Source organism: Zosterops lateralis, assembly GCF_965231275.1.
Source record: "Zosterops lateralis genome assembly, chromosome: 7".
Taxonomy (NCBI): Eukaryota; Metazoa; Chordata; class Aves; order Passeriformes; family Zosteropidae; genus Zosterops; species Zosterops lateralis.
Window position 1 is genome coordinate 36,411,278 of NC_139767.1, and position 20,268 is coordinate 36,431,545.

Below are 20,268 nucleotides of genomic sequence, written 5' to 3' on the forward strand. Positions count from 1 at the left end.
TTAACCCTTGTTTAGTAATCCAGAATATTTATATTATTAAATAATAATTCATAACAATCATGCTGCCTCTCAATGATTCAAAGACATTTTCCTATTTAACTATTTGTATTCTGCATCTAATAATTATCATTTTTAGTGATCCTAAATACCTCATTTTTTAAAAATGGACAGAAATTAAATGAAAGAGAACATAAATTACACCAACTGATAGAATTCAGACAGAAGGGACAGATTTTGGGGCCTCAGGAGCAAAAGTGGCATAGAACTTTTTATACTGCTACAAGTGTGTTTTTCTGATTTGTGATATTTAAGATGAGATTTTTAGGTGTAAATTTTGATAATTCACTTGTCAAGTATGACAATATCTGCTGCAAAGTGATAAAAGGGGAGGGCAAACCTAGGATCTCACTCTGAGTAAAATCCCCAATGAATGTGCACTGCCAGCAGATGTAAAAGTTCCTGGGCTAAGATGTTTGGAAGTAACAAAAAACAGGCAGGAAAAATTGAAATTCAGATCTCCCACCTCTGAATACAAAACTGTATCAATGGACTTGGTTTGATTATTCAGACACAGCAGCCAAAAATCACTTAGCAGGGAATAGGATCTGCTGCAACATTCCTGCAGCAGCTTTTGGAATCTTTTCTCCATGCACCAAAAAAACTTCCCATTTCAAGAGATCATGAGAAAGACAGTGGGCCACTATTCTATTTACTTAAGTTTTAGAATAATGAGACTTAATTTCTTGCCTAGAAGCAAAGAAAGGACATTTTTACGGTAAATAATTTTGATGTAATTCTATATGAAAAAAGCAGGTTTTTCACTGAATTTAGATTGGCAGCAAAAGCTGCAGCATAAGCCCAGGGATATATCAAAACCTCTTTCTCAAAAGCAGGATTTTAATCCTGATTTATAGGATTTCTCAAGACACAAAGCCTCGATCATTTTTTTTTTAATATCCCCAAAATAAATGGAGAAGTCTTGTGAAATACTTGTGATAGAGAAATAAATGTGTGTGGACACAGCAAACACCACCCTTAACCTACAAGGCTCAGACACAAGAAAGAAATCAAGACATGAAGCAAATGTTTCTGTCAATCCATCCCCAGGATGGATCCTGAAGGATGTTGGTGTCAACAGGAGAAAGGCATAAACCAACAGAAAAAATACTAAATTTACTGCAGATTTTAAGCAAACACTGGAAATTTTTGTGTAATTATTAATAATCAGGGGTTGTAGAGAGCTGATGGATTACTAAACTCCCACCAGGCAAGCAATGGCAGATTTCAGCATTAATGAGTGCAGAGAACGGATTCCCCAATAATTTCAAAGGCAGCAGAGCCTCAGCTTGAACTGTTACCCAACCTCTGCTCTCAGTGCCAAAGGTGCTGAACTTCAGCAATCCCCAGGGTGAGTCAGAGTTTGCACAATCAGGAAAACTCTGGGGATGAAAAGCACTGGACAAGTCATTCCCAGCACACCACGAGTGGAATTGCATGGAAAAAATTCCCTCTTACTGAAAAAACAAAGGATGCCTGTGGAACATTTGGCTCCACATCCCAGCTCTCCCTCCACCTGTTATCTCTGTTATTTTTGGCGGCAGTGCTGGGGGAGCCCGGTTGAAGTGTGGATTTCACTGCTCAACCTGTTGGCAAATTCCATCAAGGGGGGTTTCTCCTTGCCTGGTGTCATGGACAGGGGAGTGCAATCCATAAAAAAAACAGGAAAATCAGAGCTGTGAGCCCCTGTAGTGGCATTCCCTCCCAGGATAATGTGGAATTCATCACAGAACGAGTTCTGCAGTGCTGTTTGTGTCTCTGATCTCTCCCAGTCCTGCTGCTGCTGCTCTGGGGTCATTTCACTTCAGACACTGTCAAAGAATGACTTAAAATGAGAATAAAACCCCAGAGCTGAAGACCAAAGTAAATTTTTTGCTCTATGGACTGACATCAATGAAATTCAATTTGTAAATGGGTTTAGTGATGCCAGCACAGGGAAACCATGAAGTGAATATGGCCCTGACAAAATCCCTAATTGGGGCTGAATCATGTTCATCACCTCATTCTCCTGGCTCGGGGTGTCACCAGGGCCTGTAACACCTCCAGCTCCTGCAATCAGCCCTTTAGGATCTTCCTGAACAGGAGTCTGTACCCTGAGCAGTGGTTTTGTGTGTGTTTTTAGGGTTTTTGTTTCACTTCAATAGCCACTGATGGTGATTTAAAAATCTATTCATGCTTTTGGCCTCGGCAATCTCCTGCGGCAGCGCATTCCAAAATTTCATTCCGTGCTATTTAGGAACACTCCACGTTTGCATACTGCCTGTTTCTTGTGTATGAAAAAGGATGAGAAATGATGTTCTGTGCACCTTTCCCACACTATTCATGAGTTCTGAGGCTCCCTCCACAACTCTGCATTTTGTGTTCTCGTCGCAGAGTGGAAAAATCCTAAAGAATTCAATCTCTCCTCACGGAGCAGTTGCTCCGTAATTTTGATCACCGTGTGTTGCTCACTGTGACATCTCAAGTTACTCTCTAAGCTTTGCAAGACCACGGGGCTGGTTTAAATAAACCACAGCTTTGCTGAAAATCAAGAGTTGCAGTTCAAAAACAAATTATAATTACAGCTAAAAATGTGGTTAAAAGTTGTCTTTTTTTTTTTATAAATACAGGAAAAAAAAAACAAACCACTCACGAGTGACTAACAGCACTGCCATGGGTTATGTTGGTCCAAAGGTCTCTCATAGCAAAGTCTAAGTTATAAAGAGACTTTTTATTGTATAGAAAGTTATAAAAAGAAGATGAGAAGGATGCTGCCCTTATCTGGAACTAGGGAAAAGCAGCAGCTCCAGACAGGTAAACTCTGAGCAGTGGGAGGGCCTCACTCCAGGGACAAATTCCCAGTGGAGAAATATCACAGGGAGCAGCACATGGGGCAGTAAATCAGCCCCTGGGCCTAAGGAGATCTCAGACAGGCAAAAAGCAGCAAAGCTGGAACAGCTGTGCCCCAGGAAAAGCAGAACAAATGGATTTGCCACCTCCTGACTCCAGGGATCCCAGTACCTCTGGAGAGAACAGCAGGGCCAGGCAGGGAAATTGGGAATTGTAAATTGAATTGCTGAACAAGTTCTAAAGATCCAAAATGCTGCTTCATTTCAGTGCTAGGTGTGTTTTGCCGAGAAAGGAGAGTAAAGATGACTGAAACTCACAGGAGAACTTTGAACTGGGCTGTGTTTCACACAAATTTCCCAGACCTGGCACTGACCATTGGATCTGCCTTTCCACATTTCATTTACCCCAAAGCACAGAGTGGAGCTCAGAGGGACACCCCAGACTCTGATGGGATCCTGGTTTTGTGTGACACTGAGGGCAGGGCAGATCCTTAATGCTCAGAGGAACCCAAAACAGCCCAAGAGAAACACCAGGATCCCAGAGCAGGCATGGAAAAGGTGCTCAGACACTGGAAGTGACTGGGAAGAGACTGGGAAGTGAGGGAGTCACAATCTCTGCATGAACAAGGAATGTGGCACCTGCTGAAAACGGGGTTGATCCCAGGTTGGACTCGATGCTCTGGGAGGTTTTTCCAAGCTGGATCATTCTGGGCTGTTGCTGTCAGGGCTGGGAGTGGATCTGGGCAGCTCAGAGTGGCACTGCCATGAGACATCCTCTGTTTCCAGAGATCTCTGCAAAATAAAATCGAGGTAGGATGGGATTTTAGCATGGAGTTGGAAGGTGAGAGGTGCAGAGCAGGACAATTCCTACAGGAATGATGAGTGACCATGGCCAGGGCACATCCTGCAGCACTCAGGGCAAATTCCACCACAACCGTGCTGGGAGCACAACTGGGGTGAGAATTCAGATTGCACAAACACAGCCCATAATAAGATAAATTTTGGGTTCAGCTGACTGAGTGGTTTAAAAGATCATTGTCTGGCTGGAGGTGTCTGCACTGCCACTTTTATTCTCCCTAAAATCTGTCACAAACCTCTCTTCCCAGGTCAATGGTCTCTGACCCATCCCTACTGCAAAGATCCAAGTTCCCATTTAATCAATACACTTCCAATATATCAATAATTCACTTTAACCTCAACCATTTGACAGAAATGCATCAAGAAACTCTATGTGAAACTTTATCCTGAGTTTTGCAGTTGTTAATGTCTCCTTCTGTATAATTCAAGGCCAAAACTGGCAATTTTTTTTTTTTTTTTGTTAAATTAGAACTTCTTTTCATTCCAAAGAAGATTTTTCTTGAGAAAGAAAAGCTTTCTTACAGTTGGAAAAAAAAATTAAAATGGTGTTTTTAAATCAAGACATGAAAGACTCAAAAATCCCCTGGAGAGTTCAAATTCATAAACTGAAGTAAACTTTGAAAAGGCACAGAAGGGTTTATTCCAGATTGGCACATATGTTAGGGGAAATTAAGATTTATTTATAATAATGAAATTAGTTAAAAAAATAAGCAAGAAAAAAAATGAGAAGTGAATCTGTACTAAATTTACTGACATTTGACTAAAGTCTATTTAAAGTGTTCTCACAGAAACCATCAAGTTTCAATCAATTTTACTGGAACTGGTCTCGTGAAGGATGTTTGATGAGTGTAAACACATTTAGACACCAAAATTACTTATTTTCATGTTTATCAAAACCAATATTCAGGATTTAACAAGTCTCCAAGATAGTGGAGTCAGTTAAGTAATAAAATTGATCATAAAACTTTATTAATTTGCAGTTGCGATCAGGAAATGGGATTCAAATGAACCAGCTTAAATTAATTTCAAAATCTTCTCTTGCCCAACCATTAAATAAATTTTTAATGTGTCTAAAAGACTGTAAGTATTAAGATATGACAAAAAAAAATTCAAGCTGAGCATTTCTGCCTACCAGCAGTACACGTTTCAAAATTGAAATTTTCCTTTCCTCTTCTATTCACCCACTTTAGGCAGAAATCACAGCTGAAAACAGCTGAGTCAAATATATTTTATTTGGTCTGTAATGAGCGTTTTTAAATGCTTCCCTGGCTGTTCCCAAATAAATTACTTTATAATTAGCCCACTGGATTTGGAGTTGATTTGCCAATATCTGTGTGGATCATGGGGCATTGTGGTTTTTATCAAAATTGCCTGAGATAAGGAGCACAGCAGGTTTCTGTGGCTGTGTCTTCTCAATTCAGGTGAGGTGCAATCCTTAGACGTTATCAAAGCACTCCCAGTTTGCTTTGAAATCTAAACAACCTAAAAATAGGCTGAAAGAGTTTCTGGGAAGAGGAAAAGTGTGGAGTAAACTTATTTCAAAACAGAGTTTTCCCAGCAGAACAAATAATCTCTGAGGCAGGGGATGAGTGATGTGAAAAAGGATGATGTGGCATTTTAAAAATCTTTATTCTATACTAGACAAGGTGTCTGGTTAAAGTATCCTTTTCCTTTCCTGCAAGACACAGGGATTAAAAATAATCAGTTCTGCCAATGATAACCTATTATTAAATTATATTTACTTGCTGTGTGTGCTATCATTGTTTACTTGAAGTGGCTTATAAAGATGCCTAACAAAAAGTAGCATTATAATATTAAATTAGTCATTGATCAGCAGATACAGTGGATTTTCTTCTCCTCAAATTACCATTGATCTGGAACCAGATGCAGTTGTTCTGGATTTATTACAGGAAACATTGTGGGAACTCTGAGGTTCCAAAATGGGAAGTTCTGTGTCCCCACATCCCAGAACCTGCTGGGATGCATCAGTTGGATCCATTCTCCTCCATGTCACTTCAGTGGGACACTGAGGTGACCCCAACTGTGGTTCCATCCCATTAATTCCACTTTCTCTTCCTCATTTTTTGGGCTGAGGATGGTTGCTGTGCCTGCCAGGCAGTGCTGATAGTCCCTTCCTAAATAATCCCACAGAGGCAGACGAGGAGAAGAGAAGCAGCATTAATCAGAGGGAGCAGAAATGAGTAGAATTAGCACAAAATAGTCCAAAATAGAAAAGCTCTAGACCACAAGATGAGACTTGTTTCATTAGCTATAAGTAGCACCATGTGTAGGAGCATATAAAGTGTGGCTACATTTCAAATATAAAAATATTACCATGAGGCTTCTCCCTCCCACTCTATTATACTCTCCAAGAGAAAAGAGAGTAGGTAGACAATGAAATTCTTAGTTCACTGCCAAGAATTCCAGTGCAAACAAATTATCAAGAGAATCAGGTAAGAATAATGATGTGATATTGATAGAGAAAGCAGGAGCTCGGTATAAATTAAAGTTTAAAATAAACTGCAGGAGTGACAGAAGGAAAAGGTAAAAAGGCAGGCAGAGAAAAAGCTCAGTGTTTTGGGAGAGGAAAAGGATGGACACAGCAGGAATACACTCTCTCCTCTTTGGATAACAGGAGCAGCATCAACACAAACCTCTCCTTATGGAAAAAAAAAAAAAAAAGAAAAAAAAAAAAAAAGGAATTTCAGCAGAAAGTAGTTCCCGAATGTCAAAATTGGAAAACAAACTCTACTATTCTGTTCTGAAGAGCAGAGGGGGTGATTGTGCTGTTCCAGAGCGGGTTTGGGATTGGAGCAGCTCCTGGGAATGTCCTCGCTCCAGAGCTGAGCACACACCACCGGCAGAGGTATTTTTACCCTGCCTGCCTTACTTTCCTTCCCAAGGTTATCCAGTGTGAAGCGATCAGGGCTGAAATCCCAATTCTCCTCCTTGAGCAGTCTCAGGGATCGTTTCCATTGACCTACTTTTCCTCCTCCTGGATGCTCCTGGATGCTCCTCGCTGCCTTTCCTGGGCTGCTTCAGCTCCAAATCCGCAGGGAATTCCCGGGAAATGCAGCCCCTCTCACCCACAAAGATCCATTCATTCTGCTGGAAACCAACCTAGGGAGAAACTTTGATCCTTTCCACAAAGAGGTAAAGGAATAGTCCGGGGAAATCTGCCATAAATTCAAATATCATCAGTTCCCTGGGTTGGTAGAAGTGTCAGACAGATTCACATTAAATCCATTTAATGCCAATTGGATCAGGAGGCACAAGGAATTCCAAAGAATCGTTGTTGAAAGTGAAAATAATTACAAGAAAATGAAAAAATTAATACCCCTGTGCACATTCCTGTTGGGCAAATTCTTCTTGCTAATGAATGACTTTTTCCTTTTTACTTTTCTATGAAGCATTTTCAGATTAATATCTTTTTTTTTTTTTTCTCTCTGAACAACCTCCCCAAGCTGTGCTGTTAAAATTGCATTTTATGGTTTCTCTCTTGCAATCCATCCCTGGGATCAATAATTCCTGCCCTGATGCAATCACAGAAGTGATAATATTGTCCTTAAAATAAGGACAAAAGGATAAAAAGAACAATAAGGATAAAAAATTAAGGAAGAATATGTTTACCAACACACTGAATGTGCTTCCACCCAAAGATTCTCCAAGATGAAAAGTCAAGCACTTGAATAAAAAAAATTCACTGAAATTCCTGAAGACGTGAACAAAACTGATGCAAATATTTTATATTATTTTGCCAGACAAAAGAAAATTCTGCCTGTAGAAATGTTCTGTTTTCCAGCTCTACAGGTGGTTTTTCATACAGAGAAAAAGAAAATTTGATTTAGCACTGGCCTTCATTCTTACCAAGAGGAATGATTGGAAGTGAGATTGAGCCATTAATGTGGATAATTCTTAAAGGAAAAAAAGGGAAAATTGAGAAAAAACCCCAAAATTATTTTGTGTATATGTAATGTATGGGTCTCTATGTATATTAAATGAATCACATGTAAATTAAAGAAAAAAACCCACACATAATAAGCAGAGGAAAACAAGTTCTAAAATTCTGATGACTTCCATGTTTTACACACCTTAATGTGATTATATAGAAATTGGTAGCTCACAAAACCAAAATTTCTGTTATTCAAGGAAGACCTGAACTAGAATTCATAAAATCAGGAGGGGTTTTGTAAAGATTTCTTCCTTCTGTTTTATTTTGTATATTGTATTTTATTCTATATTGGGGCAACACAACAGTTTCTCAAATAAAACAAACAACTGAAGGTTAAAATGTCTTAATCTCGTGTCAGCAAAGATATCAACAATTTTGATACAAATGTCTTAGAACTTAATGGAAATTAATCCTATAAAGAGTCTTCCTAAGCAGAGGCTGCACAAAAATAAAGTTACACAGATTTGTCAAAATGGATTCTGGAGCATGTGGTGTATAATTACCCTTTTCCAAATAAAAATGCACCATATCATTAATGGTTTACACCTCTGTGCTCCCATTAGAGAGCACTACAAGACTCCACAGGATTTATTTGACAGCCCCAGAAATTGTATTTTTGGGGAGTGTCCTCATCCCACAGAGGGATGTTCAGGTAGATTCTCTCCCCCTGTGTCCAGGGAATGGTTTGTTTCGGAGGAGTTACACTTTTGTGATTCTTTAAGCTCTTTACAACTCCCTCATCTCATTTGCACTGCTGGAGATCTTTAAACCCACTCTCTTCATAGTTAAAAACAACGTAACGAGATTAGGCCGGGAGCCAAGGAAATCAACCCTGTGCCAACCAGGCTCGGAATTCTAATTAGAGCATCTTTTGTATTAACCCCCATTTTGTACCACCAGGACAATATTGTCATTTCTGTGATTGTATCAGGGCAGGAATTATTGATTCCAGCAAGAGAGAAACCATAAAATGCAATTCTAACAGCACAGTTGGGGGAGGTTGTTCAGAGAAAAAAAAAATAAATTAATCTAAAAATGCTTCATAGAAAAGTAAAAAGGAAAGGGCTGTTCATTAGCAAGAAGAATTTGATCAATTTGATCATCAGGAGTGTGCACAAGGGGATTTATGTCCTGATCTGGTCAAAAGGCTTTCAGTGGCTTTGGAATTTGGCATTTGGGTAAATTTTCAGGTTGAAATTTCACACCATCCTGTGATCCATAACCGTGAGACGTTAAATAAAGGAGTTTTTAGGAAAAGGGAATTTTGTAGGAGGATGTTATTTGGTGAGTGAGCTCTCCTAAATCCAACAAAATACCAGCCAGAACACTTTTTCTTATAAAAGAATAAATTTTAAACCCAAACCATATATTTTAATGAGAATTCAAATACCCTAATGAACTTAAAAGACAATTCTGTGACTTAAATCACAGGTACTATATCACTCTCTTGTACTGGAGAGTTTGAAAAGCATGCACTGAAATAAATATTAAAAATATTTAATATTTTTCATTACACCACTAATTTAACAAACTACAACCAGTGAAATTAAAATAACGTTGATATTTGGAACAGTAAATTGCCTAAATATCAGTGTCATCAATTCCTGGTGAAAACTTTGTCATTCTTTGCAAAATAAATTTAATATAAACTCAACAAAAACTAGGGATGTGTGGAATGAATGTGTTTATCCCAATCTATTTACCAGAGCAGAATCATATCTGAACATGAACCTCCAAGAGTGAAAACACTCATGGTTGTTTTACAATGGAGATGCTATTTTTTGTTTCCAAAAGGAGACAAACACAAAAAATGAAATTATAAAAATCCTTTGAAGTTCACTATCCTAGGGAAAAAAAATCAGCTAAGCTTCAAAACTTTCATGAGATTGTTAATTGTGCTTTGAGTGATCAGTGTAGAGTTCAAATCACGTTTTTATGTGACAAAAGCTGCCTGAAAAAACAATTCAGTTTTTCATGGGATATCTCAAAATTATTTCTCATCTGTGAGAATTTAAGGACTTTTTTCCTCTGTGACACAGCAGGATAAAAAGTTTTGTGTAAGGAAAAAACTTCCTATAAAAACAGCCATGAAAATATCATTGGGTATTTTAAGAACTTATTTCTGTCGCGTGTCCCAGGCCAGGCTGGATGGGGTTCGGAGCATCCTGGTCTATGGAAATTGGGGGATATAGGATGGGATATGGGATGGGATATGGGATGTGGGATGTGGGATGTGGGATGGGGTATGGGATATGGGATATGGGATATGAGATGGGATATAGGATGGGGTGGGATGGGATACGGGATGGGATGTGGGATGGAATATGGAATATGGGATATGGAATATGGGATATGATATGGAATATGGGATGGGATATGGGATATGGGATGGGATATGGAATATGGGATATGGGATATGGGATATGGGATATGGGATATGGGATATGGGATGGGATATGGGATATGGGATATGGAATATGGGATATGGGATGGGATATGGGATATGGGATGGGATATGGAATATGGCATATGGGATATGGGATATGGAATATGGGATATGGGATATGGGATATGGGATATGGGATGGGATATGGGATATGGGATATGGGATATGGGATGGGATATGGGATATGGGATATGGGATATGGGATATGGAATATGGGATATGGGATGGGATATGGGATATGGGATGGGATATGGAATATGGGATATGGAATATGGGATATGGGATATGGAATATGGAATATGGGATATGGAATATGGAATATGGGATGGGATATGGGATATGGGATGGGATATGGAATATGGAATATGGGATATGGGATATGGGATATGGGATATGGGACATGGGATATGGGATATGGGATATGGGATATGGGATAATGAATATGGGATATGGGATGGGGTGGGATATGGAATATGGAATATGGAATATGGAATATGGGATATTGGATATGGGATGAGCTTCAAGCTCTCTTTTTTTTCAGGTCCTGTGCAGATCTTCCCATGTTCTGGCAGCCAAGTGGGAAATGCAGATGGGAACTTGTTGCTTTAGGCTTAAATCAATCTCAGCTGTAACAAAACCTTTTTTCAAATATTTTTTCAAGCCTTTCAGAATTTATAAAGCTCTGGCTGGTGTTTTCCAAGTCACTGGGCTCAGTTTCATTTAAGAAGTTAATTTCTATTTTGGAATACTCTGGAAGAAAACCATCTGAGAGGAACTCGATTCGCCCCAGAAGTTTCTTGCCTCTGCAGCTCTTGTGAACACTGAGCAGAGCAATCTTACATTTTAATGCCTCCAGAACTAGGAAAAGTTCCTTCCCCAGGAAAATATGATTGATTGTTACAATGACAGTAATTGCATTTTAGTAAAAGTAACCATTATGGTAATTTTCCTCCAGAAAGAGACATTTAACTAACTTAAGTAACTTGTTACTTTTCAACACATTAACTTTGACAAATTTAACATTACAAACGTACAGAGTTCACAGCCACAACAACGTGCATCACTTAGGGAGTGTGCACACTTTTTTATTTCTATATCTCGAGCAGTGTTTCCAAATAGGAGATGCTAAAAAAACTGTGCACACATAACACAGCATTAATTAAACTGTTAAGAGCAGCTCTAGCACATCCAGTGCCAAGTCTCCTGTTGAAAAAATCCTGCTTTCCAGGCAGCAAAACTTCCATCAGTGTTTCATTTCATAGATGGGTCCCAACCTCACCCCCTGAACTCTCTGAGCTGTGAGGGAGCTCCTGCATTTTCCCCAACTTGTTATCCAGAAACATTTTTGTGCCACTCAGGTTGTAGGAACTTTTTAAAAATGTAATTTCTAAGGATTAAGAATTCCAGCCTGAAATAATTTAATCGCCCCGAGTTTGTTTCGTACGTGTTCACAGATTTTAACATAAAAATGCTCCTCCTTTGCTTTAAAGATAATAATTCCTTTTGCTTTAAAGGGATTCTAAACCGGAGCTCAGTGAATTTCCATACTACTGAACATTTTTACACTAGAAAAGAGCTGAAATTAGTCTGGATTCAAATTTTGTTTTTTAAGAAATTTTCTTTAAATGAAAATATCAAAAATTTGAATTTCAATCCAACAGATTTAAAGTTTTCACTTCACTTTTCTAACTTCTTTGAAGGAACAGATTAAGTATTTAACTGAGGCAGTCAATGGGTTTACCTTCCTCTTATTTAAAGATCCCAGTCACATTTTTAAGGAAAATAACACAGATGGTATAAGATGGAGGAGAGACCAGAGAAAATTATGGAGATCTAAGAAATAAAAAGAATATTGATCTGTACTATCTCAAAGCCTGCTGAATTGCTTTTTCAGCAGCAGCCTTCCAGATCATTTTAGAAAAAAACCTTAATTTTTCTATTTTCTTCTTTTTAACTTTATTTTTAACTTGTAAGAACTTAAACCTGTGAATTGGTCGATTTTCTTGGCTCTTGCAATTCTTAGGTTACAAACTGTTCCTGACAGAAAAGCCAGAACTCTTGAGTAGTCAGAATGGATTAGAAACTCACACAGTTCAAGGAACCTTTAATTCCAGAGTTTTCAGGATGAAGTGGAGTCCTCATCCTTGGAGGGAGTCAAGAGCTGTGGATGTGGCACTTGGGGACACGGGGCAGAGGTGGCCTTGGCAGGGCTGGACTCTGTGACCTCAAAGGGTTATTCCAGCTCCAACAATTCTGTGATTTTAGAAGACTAAAATCTTTCCAGTCCTGCTCATCATCTACTCCATGACAGTGAGAGAATATTGGAGAAAACCTCAAAATCGGTTTGGATGTTAAAATCTGAAGTGAAATTAGGGAAATCTGCCACACAAAGAGCCAGAAGCCAGGACACACAGTGAGGAGCTGACTACCATCCCACTATGGAATTTTGTGAGATTATTTTTGTAACACTGTGTCCTAGTTACTGTTGAGAAGAGGAGGAAACTTCCAGTTTAGACAGAATTGGCTGTCGACCTCTATAATTAGTCCTTTATCTTTCCCATGTCTCCTGAATGACACGAGGTAAACTGCACACCTGAATTTTGCTTGGCAGGGTGCAGAGTTAATTCTGCAATATCAGCCAGGGAATGGAGGATTTGGTGGTGTCCTTGCAGGTGCAGAGGTGATGTTTTACTCTGAATAATGTCTCCATTTTGACCTAATGTTTAAAAAAAAAAACCCACAAACAAACCCATCAGCCAGGGGTGTAGTGTCACTTTTCCTGCCCGTGTCCACAAACTGCCTGTAAAGAAAGTTCTGTGCTTCAACAAAATAAATGTAATTTGGGATGAGCAAACTCCTGTAAATCCTTGTAATCCAAGGATAAACCACTTGTGAATCTCACAGATTATTTTAGCAGAGTTTTGGAGAAAATGAGCTGCTGCAAGTGTCAGATTTTAACACTGACAAGTCACCCCAGTCCTGCATTTTCCTTCCATTGTTTTGTTGCATAAATACTGAAACTACCTAACACAGAAAGTATCTGCTGTGAGAGGACAGAAAAATATTTCAGAGGGTGTGGGAACATGTTTTGCTTAGAGACAGTTTGGCTCACAGAAGATACAACTTGCTGTTTTTAAGAGAAAATTGGTTAAAGGCAGGCAGGTGATGGAGACAAAACGAGTCCAGGGTCACACCCTGGGTTCTCTCCAAGGTGTGCCTTGGGAGTCAGGGCAGAAAAATATGACCATTAATCCTCTTGTAGAAGATCTGGCTGTTTAACAAGGAGACAGAGTTGAAACTGCAATTCCTCAAGCCCTGTAAAAACCAGCCCTTGCAACAAAAAAAAAAAAAAGCAGCTCCTGGTTTTCCTCACAGGCTTGTTGTGGTCTCAGCCCTGGGAAGGTGCAGACCTTCAAGGCAGCAGAAATATTGGAGAAGCTGGGGAGGAGGTGAGTTCAGAAAGGAGTTTAAATTTGATGGTTTTGGCTCCTTGGCTGGGCTGGTTTTAGCCCAAATCAGTTCCCCAATCAATTCAATGTGCAGCTGCAGGAACATTTGTGCAGGGCAGGGCAGCATCTCTGGCTTACACCGGCTTAAAGCGCTTGTGGAAGTGCAGCAGGAGTGTAACTGAAGAGCTGCTGTGGCCTGACATTGCCAATAATCCACAAATGCCATTCCACAACACAGGAATAGTTAAAGCATATAAATGGCCTGGCCATGTGCTTGGCAGTGGGGCCTGACAGAGGAGAGCTTGGAAATTGCTGTAACAGCTTGAAAAATATCTGAGTTTTGAGGTAAGTGCTTGTTCCAAGAGCAAGGACACGGCTCTGCTTCCCAGGCTGGTTGTTTCTCAGGGGGTGGATGAGAAATGTGCTCAGCAGGACGAGCAGAGCAGCTCCTGGCAGGGGATTGTCCCCACCTCCCTCAGCCCAGCCTGTGCAGGATCCTCTCACAGCCTGACCCTTCACTCTGAAACCTCTCTGCTTCCAATTCCCGGGAATGCTCCAAAGGAGAATCCAGCTGAGGGAACAGCAGGAGCACCAGGAGAACCCATCTGGGAATGACACTCCCATTTTTCCATCACTACTTTGTTATAATATCAACACAAGCCATGGACACTCTGATTGCTGGTTTTTGTATAATTTCACAAAAAGTTGGGCTGGACATGCGCAGATCCATATTTGTTGTCTTAAGCTGGAAGCCCAAGCTCAGTGCCTCAGCATATCCTACATTTTCTACTCTGTCTGAACCCTTTATCTTCATTTCTCTATTGACATAGAAATCCTACAAGTATTATTCCAAATATTTGAAGCTTTTTATAATAGAAAACAATGTAATTACATTCTAGTTAAATTTTAAAAAAATACTCAGCAGAAAAGCACATCTTTTAGCTGGTACAAATCTCAAGTAGGATCTAACTAAACCAATAATGTTGAAGAAAAATCACCTATTAACATATGACAGGCATATGTTATACGTTGTGCTCATCCCACTGATAATAGCTTTTACAGATAACAGCATGCTATGAATTTAAAATTATAGTTTTTTTAAAAAAGGTAATATCAATATTTTGGAGCTTGTTTGTTAAACATTTGGCAATAAATCTTCAGTGCAGACAGGATTCTTCCAGGTAATGCCAGGTAACATCCAGCCACATCTCAGTCCTCCCCTCCAGCAGCACAAAACACACATGGCTCAGGGAATTGCCTCATATTTTAATGATAATAAAACCAATACAGATTGAGTCTATTAGCTGTAACAGGTCATTAAAACAGAAATATTAATCAAAAAGGAAAAGCCTGCCTGTTTCCTTTCACTGGCCTGAGAACTCCCATGGCAATGTCCATTAACCTTGGCAAGGGATGTTTGTCTGAGCTTTCCCAAACCTGAAAACTCAGCAGGGCCTGAGCACTCAGACTTGGAGCATCTTTAACAACAGCCACAAAAACTCAAACTCAGCAGTGCCATGCACAATTACAGAAGAAAACCTGATCTTTCAACCCAAATTGCAGCCAAGCAACTGTTGCAGAGGAATAAGCCTTCCAACCCATGGGAATGTCTCTCCTGGGTGCTGTTTAAGCTTCCTTAATGCTCTTAATCCACCTTGATATTGAACTGCCAGACACTCTGGCACCCACCTTCCCCCTTCCAAATAGCTGCTCGAGTGCTGGAGCGTTTCTTTTCCCTCAGTGTAGCTCCTGACAGCTCCAGGACACAAATTAAACAAGTTTTTCCCAACTTCTTGTGGCCTCCCAAATCACTGGACATGAAAAACTCTGGGGAACTTTGAGAAAAAACAAACTGTGTTTTGGGGTGGGTTAAAAACTCATGTGTCCTTCAGCTTCCTTAACTCCCCACATGAGACAAAAATACTTTTCCTCTTGCAGTTTCATGGAAGTTAATTAGCTGATATTACTAAAACTGGGTGCATGCAGTGTGTTATCACTACAAAATTAGAAGTACATTTTCATTGCCTAAAGAATTTCAAGGTAAAAAAAAGAATTGAGCCTTTATATCAGAAAGGTTGTGAACAAAATTTTCAAAGTAAATGGAAAAAATGGTTAAATTTTGTTCATTTTAAACAAGCCTGAACAGAAAAAAAACTTCTCACTCAGGGAGTAAACAGAATTTTGCTGTCTCAGATATGAACATTATCTGTTCAATGTCTGAATTGGAATTATTATAAAATAATTTGCAGATGAATTAACTCCAAAACTATTCAGCAGTAGAAGCTGGAGCAGGATTGAGCTCCCCAGTGGCCTGAACAAAGGGTAAGAGCACCAGGCTGGGATGTTCTGCTGGTTGTAGAAGAAAGATTCTGGGTTTGAATTTCCAGGATTTCAAATCCCTGGAATGGTTCAGCCCAAACATCTTGTCAGAGCACAATCACCACAGAGAAATGTTCCAGCTGGATTATCCTCATGAAAAAAAGAAGTGGGTAGCTCTTAGGGGTTCCCTGAGGGACTCCCAAGCCTAGAAACTTGTCCTTAAAATCTGAAATAAGTCAAATTTGGGAATCTTCCATCCTTTTTCCTACGAAACCTGCGAGGTGCCAGATTTTCAGGAATTACAGCACTTGGGGAGAGGTTTTATTGCTGTCACAGTGAACAGGAACAAAGGAGTACCTGAGCTGCTGTTGGCAGGATTATTTTAATGCTACTTAAATTCTGGGCAGAAATTATGAAATCCCTCAATCAGGGATTATGGGCTGCAACCAAAACAACATTGACTTAGACCAACTCCCAGCCACTGTCCCAGGGTCACACCTGTGGCTTCATCAGGATTCCTGCCCCATTCTCACATCACAAAGGGTTCAGGTAACAGCAGCAACAGCAGCAGTGACATTTCTCTGAAGGAAACAGGCCTAAAATCACATTTCAATCATTTTCCTTGGCAGAAAGGCTTTAGTAGCCTAAAACTGCTGCCTCTGGAAGCAGGACAGCTGTTTGTGCCACGTCATGAGTTTGTAAGGGTTAATTCTACACTCTCCATTTATCAGCAATATAAATTATAAAATCATTACCAGCTTGTTCATTTACCATGGGTCTTCACCTTCCTTTTGTTAAATTCCAGATGGCAAATTTTCAAATGAAATACTAATGGATGGTTTGATAAATATTTGACAAGTATTTGATAAATACTTGACTTACTTGATAATGACTTGACTTGATTTGATAAATATTTGGCTGTTCCCATCCCTTTCTGAAGCCAACTGGTCACATTCTGAAGCCTCAACTTCTTGGCATTTTAGCCAATATTTGAGTGTCCTCCAATCCACCTGAACCTTCCAGAATTTCACTTCCCATTATTATTCTATTAAAATACTGCAGGAAACTTTATTTATTATCTGTTGAACCAAAAACTGGCATTCATTTGTCTTCCCCAGTTTTCATCTTCTCTGTGACATCGATCTGAACCAAAAAAAAAAAAATATTTCCAGGGATGTTCTCCTCAGTGTGGTTTTAAATTCCCAAAGTATCACTCAGCTCTCCTGATCCCACCCTTCAGAAAGCTTCTGGGATATTTTGAATGACACCATAAGTAATTACAGCTGTTCATGTGTTTGTGTTTCAAAACAACCAGGAGTCATATTGACACAATAATTCTAAAGAGTCACACAATTGAAACACTCTTAAGATCTGACAATCTCTCTCCACACTTGGCCACTTCACACTCCTACTTCTTATGACTATTTAATTACAATTTGTTGGTCTGAAATATTGAAATCTTGATCAACAAATAGATGTACAAAGCCTTTCGAAGGCAGTGCAAAAGATCTTTAAAATCTGCTATCACTGTCAGGACGCTGCAGCAAAGAAAAAAACAACAAACACTTGTCACATATTTTAAGAATCCTTCAAAAATAACGTTGAAAACATGACAATGTTGCAGAACTTTTGCATTCTGTGATGAACACAGAGTCAGTTTATGACTGAGGATATAAATTATGGTGTATTCTGAGAAGGGAAAATCTCTATATAGACCTGGAGAACTTCGTTTTCATAGCACAGACTGGGATTTTAGGAATTCAGCTTGGACTCTTCATGGCACTCACCAAAAAAAAAAAAAAGGATTCTACAGAACAAATGAGGACTAGAGAAAAATATCCAGAAAATGCAATTTTTACTGTGAAATATGGATGAAACCATAGCTGATAAATGCCACCCAAAGTGCCCCTAAGAGGCAAGGGAGTGTGTGCAACAACCAGAACCTCCAGTGGGATGATTTCTTCTGACAAGACTCTGCAAATCCTAAAAAGAAACATCCCTGCCTCCTCCAGGAAAATAGCTCAGGTAGTTTGGAATCCCTGTTCTAAGGGAGCCAAAGTCTAACAGGTCAAAAAGGAAAAATAACCCTTGGTTTAAATGTAGCCTTTATGGAAACAACTCCATGAAATTCGTATCAAAGTTAATTTTTGTGATATTTTGTATCTTTCAGCCTGGGGTTGAATTTGTGGATCCAACAACTGCATCTAAAACGTATAACTTTGATTTAAAACATTAAAGGAGAACATTTTGATGGTCACCTATATTGTCCCAACTCAAAGGCATTGCAGAGTCAAGTTTTGGGTTTCATTTCAGTTCATCAGCAACATTTAAAAGGTGAATTAATTCCACATTCTCTCATGTTTTCAAGTTGTGCCACTCCTACAACTGTGAAGTATCTCAATAGTTTTGGAACAGAGTTAAAAAGTGCAAAATAATGAATAATTTGTAGGAATTTTGTTATCTGTCCACAGCAGCAGAACTGAAAATTTGTATTAAAACCGTTTTAGAATATGGTGAGCTTCACTTAAGTCATACATAGGAAAGTAAAAATACTTTAAGGCAGTTATTTACCTTTTTAAAAATAAAATAATTCAGGCTGTCATCCAGCACTTTTTCCCAAAGGAAAGTGAAGCTGGCTGGTAAAGAGGACAACCCTGGGAGAGATTAATTTCTTGCCATTTTGGTCCTTTTTTTCTTTTTTTTTTTTTTTTTTCTTTTTTTTTTTCATTTAGTTATGTAAGGACAGTGCCTGAATGGGGTCTTCTCTTCCTCCAGAGTTTCAAAGAGGGAATGACTTAAACCACAAGGAAAGATGGAAGAGATAACGACAAGGATTCTCTCTGTTGGTGTCACTCCTGATGTTACAAACCCCACAGTTCCTATTTTGCATTTAGAAATGCTCCTCTAGGTGTTCTGAACAAAAAACTCCTTTCCCACCACGTCGGGTTTTGTGTTGATTCACTGCTAAGAGTGGGAACAGCTGAAATCCTCAATTCTTTCTCCAGAGAGAAAAAAAAAAAAAATTAAAAAAAAATGAGGCATTGCTGGGTTTTAACTCCCCTCATTACTCCCCAGAAGGAAAAGTTATATTTGTGCTGCCTCTAGGCAAAGCCCCATCCCACATGAACAAAAGGCTGGAGCTAAGATCACATCCACTTCATCTCCTCCTGCTCTCCACAGATGCTCAAGTCCCTGACACTGTGTCTTCAGTGCTCATATGTCACAGTAAATGATTCATTAAAAATGCAGAGACAGATTGATCTTGGAAGGGAAAAAAAAAAAAAAAAAAAAAAAAAAAGGAAAAAAAAAAGATCTGGAGTTTAAGGCAAATAGAAACGAGGAGCCCAAAGGTGAAAAAGGGAAACACCCCCAAAATTCACATGAGAAAGACATTTAAAAATAAAGAGGAGACAGCAACTGTGCTGACATTTAATGTGTCTGCTTGGGATAAAGCTCATCCTTTTACTAGCAATAAAACAACAGCCTAGCCCAAAAGCCCTTGAAGCATTTTGCATCAAGTACCTCATAAAAAATGGTTGGCAATTTCTGTACAGGATCTACACCAAACTACCCTTTTTTATTTCTTTTTTTGGTAGTAATTAAATTGGAGCAAATCCCCAGTGCAGGTAGGGAGAGCTCCCTGATCCCAACACTCATCCTAATTCCCATGCTCAAAAATGGGAGGGAAAAAGGCAGGAATGAGCTCTCCCTGTGATCCCTGTGGTGCTGATAAACAGGTGAGTGACAAGAGCAACCCTGTGTTTGTAATATTTCCTGGATGGCCAGAAGGATTTGCTGTGCCAGAGGAATCCTGCAAGCAAAAAAACCCCCAACCCCTGCCTCAGGATAATCAACTCCTTGAGTAAGAAACACTTCCTTGCCTTGACATCCATGGAAATTCTCTCAGAGAGGTGACACATTTATTCTATTTTTATCAAAAACAATCGGTGAAGTACAAGTCTGGACCGTAATTTACATTCTTTCAGCAAATAAAACCCAAAAAACAAACACCAAGTAAGGCAAATCCCTGCAATGGGAAGTATATATATATATATATAAATATATATTCACACACACACAGCAGCAATATTTTTAGCTGTGATTTCCTACTCATGTGGCAACATGACCAGTGCTGTGAAGAAGCTGAGCCAAGTGAAAACACAACCTGCAGAACAGGTCACGTTTAAATATTCTGCTATTGAAGAATATTAAAAACTCCAGATTAAGGAGGAGTGTTGTAACACTTAACGTTAATTAACGCTTGTAAATCATTCTGAAATGCCTGGATAAAAGATGGCATAAAAGGTGTTGCCACATGTCTTGATGCTTCTAGATGTGCACAAGCCCTGACATCTTATT